Genomic DNA, 14,504 nt, shown 5'->3' on the forward strand with positions numbered 1-14,504 from the left:
CATCAATGGACATGTGGGATCTTTCCGTACTTTGGGTATTGTCAATATTGTTATAAACATTGGGGTGCATATGCTCTTTCAAAACAGCACACCTGTATCCCTTGGATAAATACCTGGTAGTGGAATTGCTGGGTTGTAGGATAGTTCTTTTTTTAATTTTTTGAGGAACCTCCATACTGTTTTCCAGAGTGGCTGCACCAGTTTGCATTCCCACCAGTAGTGCAAAAGAGATCCTCTTTCTCCGCATCCTCACCAACATCTGTTGTTGCCTGAGTTGTTGATGTTAGCCATTGTGACAGGTGTGAGGTAGTATCTCATTGTGGTTTTGATTTGTATTTCCCTGATGACGAGTGATATTGAGCATTTTTTCATGTGTCGGTTGGCCATCTGGATGTCTTTGGAGAAGTATATATATTCATGTCTTTTGCCCATTTCTTCACTGGATTATTTGTTTTTTGGGTGTTGAGTTTGTCAGTTCTTTATAGATTTTGGATACTAGTCCTTTATTCCTTTATCCGATATGTTGTTTTCAAGTATCCTCTCCCATTCCACTGGTTGCCTTTTTGTTTTGCCAATTGTTTCCTTCACTGTGCAGAAGATTTTTCTTTTGATAAGGTCCCAGTAGATCATTTTTGCTTTTGTGCCCCTTGCCTCCGGAGACGTGTTGAGTAAGAAGTTTCTGTGGCCGAGGTCAAAGAGGTTTTTGCTTGCTTTCTCCTCGAGGATTTTGATGGCTTTCTGTCTTATGCTTACTTTCATCCATTTTGAGTTTATTTTTGTGTATAGTGTAATAAAGTGTTCCAGGTTCATTTTTCTGCACGTCGCTGTCCTGTTTTCCCAGCACCACTTGCTGAAAAGACTGTCTTTATTCCATTAGATATTTCTTCCTGTTTTGTCAAAGATTAGTTGGCCATACATTTGTGGGCCCATTTCTGGGTTCTCTATTCTGTTTCATAGATCTGAGCATCTGTTTCTGTGTCAGTACCATACTGTCTTGATGATTACAGCTTTGTAATACAGCTTGAAGTCCGGGATTGTGATGCCTCCAGCTTTGGTTTTCTTTTTCAAGATTGCTTTGGCTATTTGGGATCTTTTCTGATTCCACACAAATTTTAGGGTTGTTTTTTCTAGCTCTGTGAAAAATGCTGGTGTTATTTTGATAGCGATTGCCGTTTATTTATTTATTTATTTATTTATCTATCTATCTTGAGAGAGAGTGTGAGCAAGCATGAGCAGTGGAGGGGCAAAGACAGAGGAAGAGAGAGAATCCCAAGCAGGCCCCTCAGCATGTGGCCCAACTCGGGGCTGGAGTCCACTGCAGTGAGATCATGACTTGAGTCAAAATCAAGAGTCTGTCTACTAACTGACTGAGCCACACAGGCACTCATTTGGCTTTCATTTCTTTGCTGCAATATCTTGCTTAGGACAAATGAATTAAAGAATTTCACACATGGGGCAAATCTGTAGCCTGACTTGCAAATCCTTTTTTCCTCCAATCAAACCACTTGTTCCTTTGGTGCTAACATTCACTAAGTTTTCAAGAAGCCATTTTTCTGTGGAGAATACATCTTCTTAGTGCCTCATTCCATTAGTGACTCTCTCTCTCTCTCTCTCTCTCTCTCTCTCTCACACACACACACACACACACACACTTTGTTCTTACAAAGTTCATTATTGAAAAATAACCTAGTAATACCATTAACTCAGACATCTGTGCTTTCACCCCAAAGCATAACAAACCTCCCACTCAGTATAATTCGTCTGTACACATTTCTTCTAACCTTCAACCATGTTTTCCGTGCATTTTTAAATACTATTTGCTGATCAAGGAATCCATTCTAGTTTGTGACCGTATTCTTTTCCACATCTGTTTCAGCCATTTTTACCATAGAAGGAAGAACACAGAAAAAATATGCATGATCTTTTGCTTCTTCTAAGAAACCCTTAAAGACGTTTCTTAATTGTTGTACACTGACATTTAAAAAAAATAGTGGATTGGGCGTCACCCAACCTAAAATAATGCCAACGCTATTTTAGAAGTTTGTGTCTTCATTCTGAATGCTTACTTTTTGGACATTCTGCTACTCATGGTGACTTCCTACTCACATGCAGCCTAACATTTGAGGCAGATTAATGACAGTGGATATAAACATGTATTTCAAAGAATCATCGTTTCCATGTTTTTCATTTGGCTGACGTCTCGTCAGAAGTGATCAGATCACCACTACTGCACCTCGCAGCATGGCTGACCCAGAGCCCATTTACGTGCTGGGCTCATGGTCAGCTGGGCCATTTCCACATTGTCTGTCCGCATAAATCTTCCAACTGCTATTTCTTGGCAGGAAACTTTTAAAGCCAAGTGTTCATTTTCTGAGAGTTAGTTTAGTTAAAATCGGGTACTATATTCCATCAATGTCCCAACAGGGCATATTTCACACTACACTGAAGTGAAAGATGCCACGTGTAGAGCCCCAATTTATGTCAGTACAAGGTCCATAGGTGACAACCGTGTACACCTTGGCGAATTGTTTATAAAATTCACAGCAGCATGCTTCAGTTCTGCTTCCAAAGCAGAGGTGGGTATATGTAGAATGGATCTGCCTGGAAATAGGAGGAGAAGGGCAAGTGATGGTCACTTGGGATGGTTGAAGCTGATGGGGAAAACATCCTCATCACAGACTCGCCTTCCTGACCCCCGGTATAACCCTTCAGTTTGGCCCTGGGAGATCTGGCTTTGTAGATAGGAGCTCATTTCTTGCCTGTCCAGGTATAATATGGATGTAACCCACATCTGTCTTGTCCTCTCTTTGGCAAACACTCCTATCTCCCCACACACGTTCTTAAACTCTTCCACAGTTCAATACTCTTTTCTTGTAAACAAGACTTGGAGAGAATATTTTTTTTTCTCTTGCCCAAAAGCAGATTCAACCTACTCCATCGAGGTGGTAGAGGGCTTTCCCCCTCTCTACAAAAGCAATAAAGCTGACTTTGCTGTCGTTAAGTTTTATAAGGTAGTGCTGACCCTATCACGGACTGTTCTCCTCCAGACTGCTTTACTCATTAACCACAGCTGAGTGTTAACCTTTCCAGACATAAATAATACAGCAGCACCTTGGCCTGAATGGAAGAGGGAATGGCTAAGCCTTTAATTTGTCTTTTTCCCTTGGATACTCGCAAACTTCTTTTTCTTCTTGTGTTTGACAAAATGTCAAAACCGTATTTCTCTTTGTGTTAAGAGATTCTTCATCCAGCCCTGAACCTGTGCTCTCTGCCATTTAACTTTGCAACATGTGTGGTGGGTGACTCAGCCTTGTGACATGCTTTGGCCAGAGAGATATTAGCAGACACGACCAACAGGCTGCAAATGGGTGTGGGCACTGGAGCTTGCTCCCCTCTGCCTCCACAATCACCAGGAGAATGACAAGCTGTGCTAGCCCACAGGTCCCAGGATGAGGCTGAGGTTCTTATGGAACAGAGTACTTCAGTCACTCCAGTTACCACAAACTCATCCAGATTAGCTGACAACTGCTGAGTCTCAGACAGGGAGGTCCAGCCAAGATCAGTGAGTGAAGCCACCTCGCTGACCCCAAGTTGATTCCAGAAGTGAGAGCATAAACACTGGTGAATGCGCCTGGGATTCCGTGGTTCTTGGGTCTGCCCTTCTGTCTAAAGCCTGCCCCACCCCTGCACTCTGGACCCAGGCAAGCCCTCTTGTCAGGGACCCCTCTCTAATCATCACCCTGACTCCTACTTCCTGAGCCCCTTCTTCCTTATTGGCTCTTTTCTCATCAGCACTGGAATCATCTCATCTCTCCTATCATTTGCTCCTTGTGTCTTATCACCCTCCTCCACTTACCACCTCATCTGCCCTTCCCTTTACAGGTAGAATATTGAAGGAGAAAGTTAGCCCTGCCCCCAGGTTCCACTTCCCACCATCCATTCACTCTGCAATTGCTCTCCTGTCACATTACCAAAACTGCTCCCGCCCAGGCCACTGGAGATCTGCTTGTTACGGAACCATGGACACTTGCCCTCCTTCACCCTTTTTCTCCCTTCTCTCTCCCTCTTCTCCTCTTACCCCTTCACATATTCACTCTGGCATCATATTTTCCTGGTCTCCTACTTCTCTGCTGATCCTCCGGTTGCCTCATGATCCTTAGGCTGGTTCCCTCAGGGTCTGTCCTCAGATCCCCTTCTTTACTCTCTACCTGGGATAATCTCATCCCATTCCCATTGTCTCTGTTACCAACCATAGGCTGGGGGCTCCCACATTTCTAAGTCCTGCCAGTTCCCTGTACCACGCTTGAGAAATGTATGTGTAAGAGTCTGTTGGAGAGCCCAGAGACAAATGTGAGATCTCTACAATTTAACGCAGTGGTGTCCCCTTTAGACTCCCTCTTTCCCCAGTGTCTGCCATGTAAGTGAACACTACATCTCTCCCAGCCAGTAACACAAGCTTTATTTAGCCTTAGCTTCTCTCCTGCTTCCTTTTCCCACATTCAACTCATTCTCAAGTCCTGCTAATTCTACCCTCCTAACACATCGTCAGTCGTTCACTACTCTCTATCTCAACGTCAGCTACCTTAGCTCAAGCCACTTTTATCCTTTGACCTGATTGCCTTTCCAGGCTCCTAACTGGCCTCCCATCCTCACCTTTCCCGGCTCTAAGCCATTTCCCATACTGCTACTAACACCATCCTTCTAAAATGAAAATTTGATCACTTCATTCCTCTGCTTAGAAGCTTTCAATGATTTTCCACTGCTGGGAATCACCAAAGTCTCTTTGTGGTCTGGATCCTTGCTTACCTCTCCAGTGTAACCTCTTGACATTCCCTTCCTAAAACTAGTGGAAGCCATAAAGAGCTACTTGCAGGGGCACCTGGGTAAACTCAGTTGGTTAAGTGTCCAACTCTTGATTTTGGCTCAGGTCATGATCTCACGTTCATGGGACTGAGCCCCACATCAGTCTCTGCACTGACAGCACAGAACCTGCTTGGGATTCTCTCTCTCCTCTCTCTGCCCCTCTCTCGCTTGAGCTCTCTCTCAAAATAAATAAATAAACATTAAAAGAAAAGAACTACTTGAAGTTGCTCAAGGACACCCTGTTTTCTCCCTCTTGCAGCTTTTGTACCTCCAGCTCTGCCTGCTTGGAATAACCCACAGCACAGACTTGCACTGGCAGGTCAGGTATGAAGCATCCCTGTATCCCCCACATGTATTGGCACATCACCCCCACCCAGTCTACTACTTACAGTCTCCCCTCTCACTCAGTGGCCTCCTTCCTTGTCCATCAACCGTGTGCAAGTCCTGGAAGCAGGGATTGTATCTTGTTCATCCCTGCATCCTCAGAATCCACCACATCTGGGAACATAGTAGGTGGTCAATCGACATCGGTTGACTGATTTGACTGAGAAAATAAATTACTTAATTAATATGCACATGAACCACAGACCTCTCAACTGAACGCTCTTCTACCTTGTATACTGTAGAGGGAAGACCTTTCGATTCCTCAAAGATTTCCTCTTCTCACCTATCATCTACAAATGGGTTCTGTCCTTATTCTATTGGTGGTATCTTTAGGTCCTATAAAAATGTCTACAATTCTTTTATGAGATATCTCAGAGCAATACACTTCTTAAGCTTCCCTTGTCTCTAATGGTTGCCATATGGGGACGTGATACACTAATGTTTGCTTCAATAAGCTGAAGTTATTGTTAAAACAAACTGAACCGCCTTCAGCTCACCTCCCATTCTAAAGGGCCCACTAAAATTGATTCTGTGAAATAGGCTTTTAAAAAATATCCTCCTTAAGGACAAAATATAAACAGTGGAGGGCTGTTAGCTCAGAAAACACAAGCCTATTTGGAGACCACGTTTGTTTCACTTGACCACACAGGAGGTGATAACATCACTGTCATAAAGCGGTCTAAACCTGTTTTCATCCACACTAATGGACCCAGAGTTCTCAAAGATTCTGAGAACAAAATGATGCCAGATTCAGCTTTGAATGACTTGGGGAGTGACCCAGCTATGACATGCCCACAATTCATGTGTCTGTGTGATGATGGGGACAGTGCACACAAGGACTATAGTACAAAATTTCTTGTTCATTTGTACCATAAGTTCTCCATACTGATAAACCAGAGTACCACAATTCTGTATCTAAAAGCTTTTCTTAGGATGGCATGAAACCTATGGATTATGCCAATTTATACACAAACACACACATATATTTTATAATATTTGTCATGTAAGCCTTCTGTTTACTATCTTCTAAGACTAAGAACAGTAAATAGCTCCAGACTGACTATTTTCTTGCAATATGACCCATTTGGAGTCATATTGTGAATTGAGGGTTCTAGAATCACCATCAGGAAAGCACTTCAAGACTGGAACTCAGCTTCAATACGGAGAAGAGAGTTTTGACTCTCTAGCTCCTGTTGGTAGAAAGCCTTGGCAGTGGTCATTTGGCTGCGTAGTTACCTTGAATTCTGATTGCTTGTGTCCACTTCCAGGGTGAAATGTATCCTCAGAGGCCTGAAAACATACCCCAGACAGGGAACACAGATGGACGGGCCAAGGAAATACACCAAATAGACCTGGAAAGGCAGTGGAGGTTCGGAGCGAACACAGCCCCAGGCAAGGTACTGGGAGAACCCAGTATATTACAAACATATAATATAATGTTATCATGATCTATGCCAGACCTTTTGTTTTTGGACTGAGGAAGTAGAGTTCAGTGTCTGCAAAGTTCTGAATGAATGTTTTCTCTCCAGCCATAAAAGTCGTAGGAATGGAGAGAATGACCTCCAACGACTTCAGAAGGTAGTGGAGTGTCCAAACTCTCATGACTATATACTCCTATCAGTTAAAAAAATGTATATTTATTTATTAATAGATTGCAAGCATGTACTACCATACTAACATAATGTGCACGTGATAAAGCATATACAAAAAAAAAAAAAGGAAACTAAGCAATGTCTGAGATAAACGTACAGGGCTTCTAACACTTTCTTCCCACGTGATACGAGATTGCCGTTCATGCCTCCTGTTGTGATGAGGGCCGTCTCTGCTAATGGTGAAGAGCTTTAGCTACTCACATGCCAGCCCACAGAGAACAAAAGGAAGATCAAATGAGTGAGAAGTTGGAGAATTCTTCAGAGAGGGGATTATACGTGGAGATGAGGACTTCCATTTCTGGAGATGTACTGGACCAGAAATCCTGATAACCTTTCCACTCCAAACTAAACAAGCAAACAACAATTTTTTAAATTGAATAATTTAAATAATTATTTATGAATAATATGTTTTAAAAATTCAGAACCCTTGGGGCAGTGGAGAAAGACTCAGGATATAAAAATAAAGTGGCCATGGAAGACAGCAACTGTCCTTAAGGGTTTCTCGGACCCCTTCATCTATTTCAGTGCCTTGGGTTTCGTGGCCATGCTGTGGGAGACGGGCAGTTGGAATGGCAGGGGTTCCCCACACACTACTCCCTCAGTGGAAGGAAAGAAAATTCTGCTTCACAAGGACACAAATGAGGAAACTTGTCTGAGCCTGCCTTGGCCCTTGGAAAAAGAAAAATCTCTCCCAAATAACTATCCCAACCACAGAACTGTTTCCAGGCAGGTCTGGGGCTTGAATTTGCACTATCTCTGTATACGAAAAAGCATGGAGATTAATTACCAGGAAATTAGTCCAGCCCAATGTTGAAAGCACCCTGGCAGATGGCAGCAGCACAAATGCAAATTCTTTCTGGAAGAACAGAACTTTGTCAGCCCCAGTCTCCTGAGGTTCCCATTGATACAGGCCTGAGAAACGGGCATGCAGAGGAGAGAGAAGGTCAACCAGAGAGTCAAGCAGAGTTTCCCAAAAGTGATGGTATAGAAAATAGGAAGAAGCAGTATTAGAAGAATAGAGGCTGAGGACTTTCCAGGTTGGAATCACAATAAATCCCAAGTAGGATAACAAAGAAAAAAAATCCACACTTTGACACACTTTTGTAAAATTACCTTCACCCCAAAGGCAAAGAACAGATCTTAAAAACAGCCAGAGAGGGAACTTGGATCATAGGAACGGCAACTGACAGCCACAAGCCTCTCCAACAGCAACACAGAAGCCAAAAGTAGAGGAAACCCAGCTCCAAAAGGCTGAGAATCAAAAATGGTATACCCTGTGAACATGTCTTTCACGACAATACAGAGAAAGAAAAAACATTTTTCAGACAGATGTCAAGAGAATTCGCCACCATGAGAACCTTCCTTCAATAACCTCTAACCTTTGAGCGATCCCTCTCATTCTGAGAACAGTTCTCACAATGCTGACCCAGACTGGCAGGAGTCGTTTCTACAGGAGAAGATGGTCGCCTCCCTTCTGTCCCTCTCGCACTTCCTGTCTCGGTCCCCTGTGCCCAGAGCTACCTGAAAGGGCTGAGTGTATTTCTTCTCTCCCTTCTCTTACCACATTGTTGACATGACATTAAGGAGCCCCCTGAAGGATTGTTCTTTTCCTTTCCTGAATGGGCTGTCTGCACCAGATGTTAGAAATCACATTCCATCCAGAAATCTCCGAAAAGAGGCCCTTTCTGGGCTCCCCACAAGGCAAGGCCAGAAAGGCTTACGGGGTTCACACAAGAAAGAGAAGGCTAACAAGCTTTGTTTTCCAGTCGGCCTGATATTCATCCCCATCAGCAGCGGTTCAGTGTGCTCATCACCAACCTGTCTGGGTGACGCTAACCCGTCAGGTGAAGTGAGAGGGGCACAGTGAAGAAAACACCAGGAGGCATAATTAGAACGAAGCGCTAATAACTCTGCCCATCAAAAAGCCCCTTTCCTTGTGACTCTGGGCGCAGTTCATTAAGCAGCGCTGCCAGCTGGAAAGGAGCAGGCAAACATGGGCCAGGGTGAGCCTGTCCTTGTCCTCGAGGCTGAGAGCACCTCCTTGCAGCCCAGCTGCCTAGAGAGCTCGTGGACACAACGTGCAGCTCAAAGCGACTCATGATGTCGGAGCTTGGGACCAGTCCTTAGCACCCCACCATGGGGTGACTCTTCTGAAGTGAATTCGCTCCAGGATGGAGCCCTGCAGGGCAGCAGTAGCCTGCAGAGGTAAGTTCGGCTTTTCTCAGGGAGCCTGAGCATCCAGTACGGCAACACACATCACAGGACAGAGGTTCATGCATAAAAGGTTCAGGCAAACTACAAGTGTCTGACTAATTTTATGATTTCCAAATAACACAGCCATTCTGCCGTCCTTCACAGGGAAGAAAAACTCGGGCATGATTCCTGCCTCATTTGCTTCTTGGAACAAACTTGCTAAAACGGAGATTATTGGCATTCTTACTTTACAGATGGAAGGTGCTGAAGGGGATAGTGAAGGGGTCAATGCCCTGTGGCTGGTAAACTCAGAGCCCTAGTCCTTTCTATGCAAAGACAGAGCTTAGTCCCACAAAGATGGTAGCTCCTAGCCTGAGAGGTTATGCAAGTACATTAAAAAAATCCTATTAGTATTTATGGAGCTCTTCCTTTGTGCTAGGAACACACACAGAGTTTTACATGTGTTAATTCTTTTAATCCTCACAGCCTCCTAGGAAGTAAGCACTATTTTTATTCCTATTTTACAAAATTGGAAAACTAAGGCCCTGAGATGTTAAGTTTCTTGCCCAAGGTCATAGAGCTAGTTACCCCTCCAGAGCCTTTGTTCTTAATCCCTCTTGTGAGTATCACATTCTTTCATCCCTCCTTCCTCTTTCCTCCAGCTCTCTTCTTCCTCTTCTGTCCCTAAATAAGGTACTGGTAGGTACTGAAATGATAAACCAATATAAAGAAAATTTTCAGGGAGCCCGGGTGGCTCAGTAGGTTAAGCGTCCAACTCTTGATTTCAGCTCAGTCATGATCACATGGTTCATGAGATTGAGCCCTGTATCGAGTCTGCTTGGGATTCTCTCTCTCTCTTTCTCTCTTTGCCCCTCTCCTGCTTGTGCGCACATGCTCTGTTTCTCTTTCTCTCTCAAAAAAGGAAAGGTTTGTTCATTGTTTTTTCTTTCATCACCAGTGCTGTCACCTACTAAGTTCTCAACCTAGATGGCATCTTTGGCCATTTTTTTCTGAGGAGGGAAGGATCAGCATTAAGTGACTTAAACTCAGTCACTCTTGAAGGCACCACGAGCATGAGACCTAACAGGTACTTTGTGACTGTGAATGAAAAGAAGCCTGACTGGCCAGGACTTAACCCAGGTCTTGGCAGTGTTAGCCGGGGCTGGAACTAATGATCCACAACTCCATCTCTGTGACCTAACCCGGGGCTGGCATCCACAATACACCCAGGTGCAGAGCCCCCGCTGGCTGCCCGCAGCCTGGACCAGGTTCTGTCCTGGCAAGGCTAGCAGAGCAAGTCTGCTTGTGCTCTCCTCACTGCACCTCCCCAAAAAGCAGGTGTACAAGTTGGCTGGCCATCAGAGGAGGTGACTGCCCCCCTGGTGTCGCATGTAACGTTTATTAAACTGCAGAGCATCAGAGCTTCATTTGTGACTGGCCAATCCTCAGCAGCCTGCCTTTGTCATCCGTTGTCACTGACTGTGTTTCACTGTCACAGCTTTATTAGGATGCGGTGACACCTTGCCATTGCTCCTTTGTTTGGGCCCATTGACCGGACCATATGTCTGAGGAGTCTCTGCCAATAGATCTATCGTATATTAATTGGCTCTGCTTTGGAATCTGCAAATGTTGCCAGGCTAGTCATGGGTAGAAAAGGTGTCTTCAGGGGCAAAGATATAGAGGAATGGATAGGCCCAAGTTTTTTGGCCCTGAAGTTTATATAATTGTGAGGACCCTCTTTAAGAAAAAGAACACATTATGAATATGAAATTTTGGGGCCCTTGCAAGGCCCTTGGAGGGACCTATGTGAGTGGGATGGGTGTGCTGATAATTAAACTTCATTAGCTTCACGGTAAGAGTATCTCTTGTGTCAGGTGATCCACAGATGGATGGAAGCAAGCCTGCCACATCTGTGGTTGCCATTGGGGTAGACCTCTGCCGTGGCTTGCTTGAGGGTCTATCTATGGAAATCAGTCTTCCTGTTTAGCACTTAGCAAAGGAGAACGCAGGAGAAAGAAAAAGATTCAGTTCCCAACACAACTTCACGAAAGAAGAAAGTCAGTTGCTCCACCTAACAGAGCATAAGCCACAGAGAGAGTAGAGAAAACAGAAGTGTCCAGAGAGTGAAACAATCTCTCTCTGGGCCCCTAAAACTCATCAAGAAATGAATCAACACTATTTTGGAAGGAGGAAGAGAGGCTGAAGTAAAGAACTAAAATATTGTTCACTCATCCCACTAACGAGTCTTACTGTTGTCAGTAGGTAGAGTCATCTCTATGTTGGCTATTTGCTATTTGTTCCCCATCTGCTGCCCCCTTATATTGCTTTCATTCACTGTCTGCTCATCTCTACTTTGCTGTTAGCCCAAAAAGCTACCAGTATGGGTTGCATCGCCCAGGCTCCCTGGCCCTCTGGCCTACAGTTGGTCTTGGCCATTGGGAAGCACCAGCAGGAGACCAGAGGTGAGAGGAAAGAGAGACTGGGGTATTTCTTTCCTGTTTCTCCCTGCTTCAGTGTCATAGTTCTGGCAGGGGCTGAGCCATTATGCCTCCATGATTACAGTTCTCATGGGCTCTGGTCACAGGCCTAGAGGCAACAACGACTTCCCACTGTTAGTGTCTAGGTGCCTCAACATACAAAGGACTGTCAGCTTGTCCAACTGAGGCCTCTTATGACTTTCTTTCATAGAATGAGAAGGAGGAGGAAAGAAAGAGGGACGCACAGAAACAGGGTAACAGGGAGAGAGTAAGATAAATAAAGAGAGAAACATACCTGAAATGATTAAATGAGAACTCTTTTTATTTGCTAAAGTCAGCTTGGCCATTCCCAGTCAGCATTTCTGAAGGATCTTTGAAATAGAACCTAATGTAAAATGTTGATGATTTGTAAAAGCTGCGGGGATTCTTATGTGGAAATAAAGGGGAAGAAGATCACACTTGGTCTTGAAAGGAGATCTGTTGTTTTGAAGTTGGAAGTTGCGCTAAGGGTGGCCTTTTGGCAGAAACATTTCTCTCAAGTCTTTAGAAAGTGATGAAGGGTAAATAATAAAGATTCCATCTTCCTTTGGCTGCTGGTGGGTCAGAACCGTTTGGGCTAGAAGAGCCTGCTGGAGAGCTGAGATCTTAGCCACTGTAACCTCAATTAGTCATGGAGCTTGAACAAATTCCTAAACTCCAGTGATTCCATTTCCTTTCCTGTGAGATGGGATTGATGATGCCTATTACTTCCCCAGTGATGCTTCATGAATGGAAGCTCGCATAAATATCACACTGTACAAGTGCAAAGAGGACTAGTTCTTTTAGTAAACTGATGATACTTGGTCCAAAAACAGAGATTATTTTAAGTGTTACAACCATACAGGTTTTCCATGTTGGAGATTATAGCAATGAGAGTCCTAGCAAGAAACAAAATACAATGAGGACACTCATTGAACAAAAAGCCTTCTTACAAAGGTGTGGTCAGGGAAACAGCAAGGCATGTTGAAACACCCAGAGACTACAAAGAGTGGGAAGCCATTACTACCTCTAGGCTTCTGACCAGAACCAGTGAGAGCTAAAGCCATGGAGGTAGGGTCACTCAGGGTCACTTTCAATAAGAAACTCAGCCCTACTTCAAAAAAAGAGGGTAAGAGGTGAAAAATGCCACCATAAATCTCTTGGTTGTTTTCTCTTAAGTCTATTTTGGAAGTAAGTGAACGTATCTATTATAAATCAACTAACTTAACAGGTAAACATTGTTACTGACATCACAGAGTTTGTTAACTTTTATTCCAGAATAAATTGTCAAGGCTTCCTTAAATAACAAACATTTGGCTTATTGAAGAATATATACTCATTTAAAGGGGTTTCTGACTTGCCTTTTTTTTTTTTTTTTTTGAAACTTAAACATGTCGATGGCTAGATAAACATACCTGAAAAGTAGCCTTGGCCCACAGCTTCCTTACTGACCAGTTCTTCTCTTTGGTGGTGGGTTCATCTGCCCCCTGACCACTAACCCAATATCTATTCTCCACTTTATCTCTTAAGAAGGGAGGCCCAGTGACCCAACTGGAGTTCCAGGGTTGTTGATTCAGCTCAAAGGTTGGATAGAAGCTTGTGGTTCTTCTATATAGAAACTTTCTCTTGTCTGCTTCATAATCCCTCTCTCACTATACATGCCCATAGAGAAAGGCTCAATAACTTTGTCCAGGAACTTTCATGGAGGACAAAGCCCTTCACGTTGGCCATAGGGTCCCTGAGGCCTGTCTGTGCACTGAGCTTTTTCCACAATGAGAAATAAATTCTCAAAAACTGCATCTAAAAATATAACTTGCTATTGATTATCTTCCTGCATCAGGGAAGGCCAAAAGACATCAAAATCTTATGACCAAGAGAAATCCAATGAGCAGATGCCCTTTGCTCTGGGCCATTAGTTTCTTTCACCCTGCTTAGGGATTCTGTAAATCACCAAAAACAAGGAGAGTAAACACAAGGCGAGGGTGAGGCTAACCATAGAAGGGCCACTCAACCCACCATATTCCTGATCTGTCAGTATCTTTACAACTCCATGCCTTGTGCAGGATGCCTGAGTGAAAATCTTTCCCCAGGCTAAAATTCTATACCTGCTAGGAAGTCAGATGATGAAAACAAATGGGAAAATAATTGAACTGGGGCTGTATTTGAGCTGCAAAATTTCAGAGATGAGTTCCCTTAGCCTAACTTGATATGAAGAATACAACTTTATTACACAGCATCTATGACTCTGTATCTAAAAATTCTTTCAGAGCAAATTTATTTGTGGTTTGGACAATTTGAGAGTTTCAGGCCAAGGAGACACTAATGTCTTTAGCTGAGATTTGGAATGAACTGGAAGTCCAATGAAACACAGATACAGTCTTCATGAAGGGGTCTACATGAATCCTGCTGTCTCAGCTTCAGGACCTCCTACACTGGAACCTACCTTGACTATCCTTTTGGTTTCCCATTCTCTGCTATGGTTTGGCTTGTCTTCCCTCTGGCTCAGGCTACACTTGTCTGAACTTCCCTCTGGCCTTCCCAGTTCAGGTCATTCAGACTCCATGAAACTTGGAGATAGTTTAGGAACTGCCTTACTGCTGTCCTTCTCAGTGAACATAAAGCCAAGCCATCTGCTGCAAATGAGGGAATGGAAACTACAAACAGGGACAGGGTAGAGAAATTGAGGCAACTGATAAAGGATTAAATTAGTCATAAGAAAGTTTCAGGTGTTAAGGGGTTGGCATCGCTCATGCATAAGGATGGCCCTACAATGGGCGTTCATAGGTACCACTAAACAGCAGACCTTGAGGAAGGGGTGGTTGGATTGGATTTTTTAAGTTGGGATTGTCAAGGTGCTGATTATCAGTGGAAAGATGACGCTCACTGGGCAGAGGAGAGGATTGGGAAGAGTGTTTGT

At 43.9% G+C, this 14,504-nt stretch overlaps 1 long non-coding RNA gene across 2 annotated transcripts; it reads right to left on the reverse strand.

Annotated features, from left to right (window-relative positions):
- Window positions 1-1,208: 1,208 nt before the first annotated feature.
- LOC109268308 (uncharacterized) lies at window positions 1,209-14,216 on the reverse strand. 2 transcript variants are annotated; one of them, XR_008417230.1, is made up of 4 exons: window positions 14,031-14,216; window positions 6,484-6,599; window positions 5,253-5,361; window positions 1,209-2,601 (listed from the first exon to the last, which is right to left on the reverse strand). It is a non-coding gene; the product is annotated as an uncharacterized LOC109268308 (long non-coding RNA). The 2 variants fall into 2 exon arrangements; XR_002080580.2 differs by having other exon boundaries at window positions 5,253-6,599.
- Window positions 14,217-14,504: the final 288 nt, after the last annotated feature.

Source organism: Panthera pardus, unplaced genomic scaffold, assembly GCF_024362965.1.
Source record: "Panthera pardus isolate Hobbes unplaced genomic scaffold, ASM2436296v1 HiC_scaffold_24, whole genome shotgun sequence".
In the NCBI taxonomy this organism is placed as follows: Eukaryota; Metazoa; Chordata; class Mammalia; order Carnivora; family Felidae; genus Panthera; species Panthera pardus.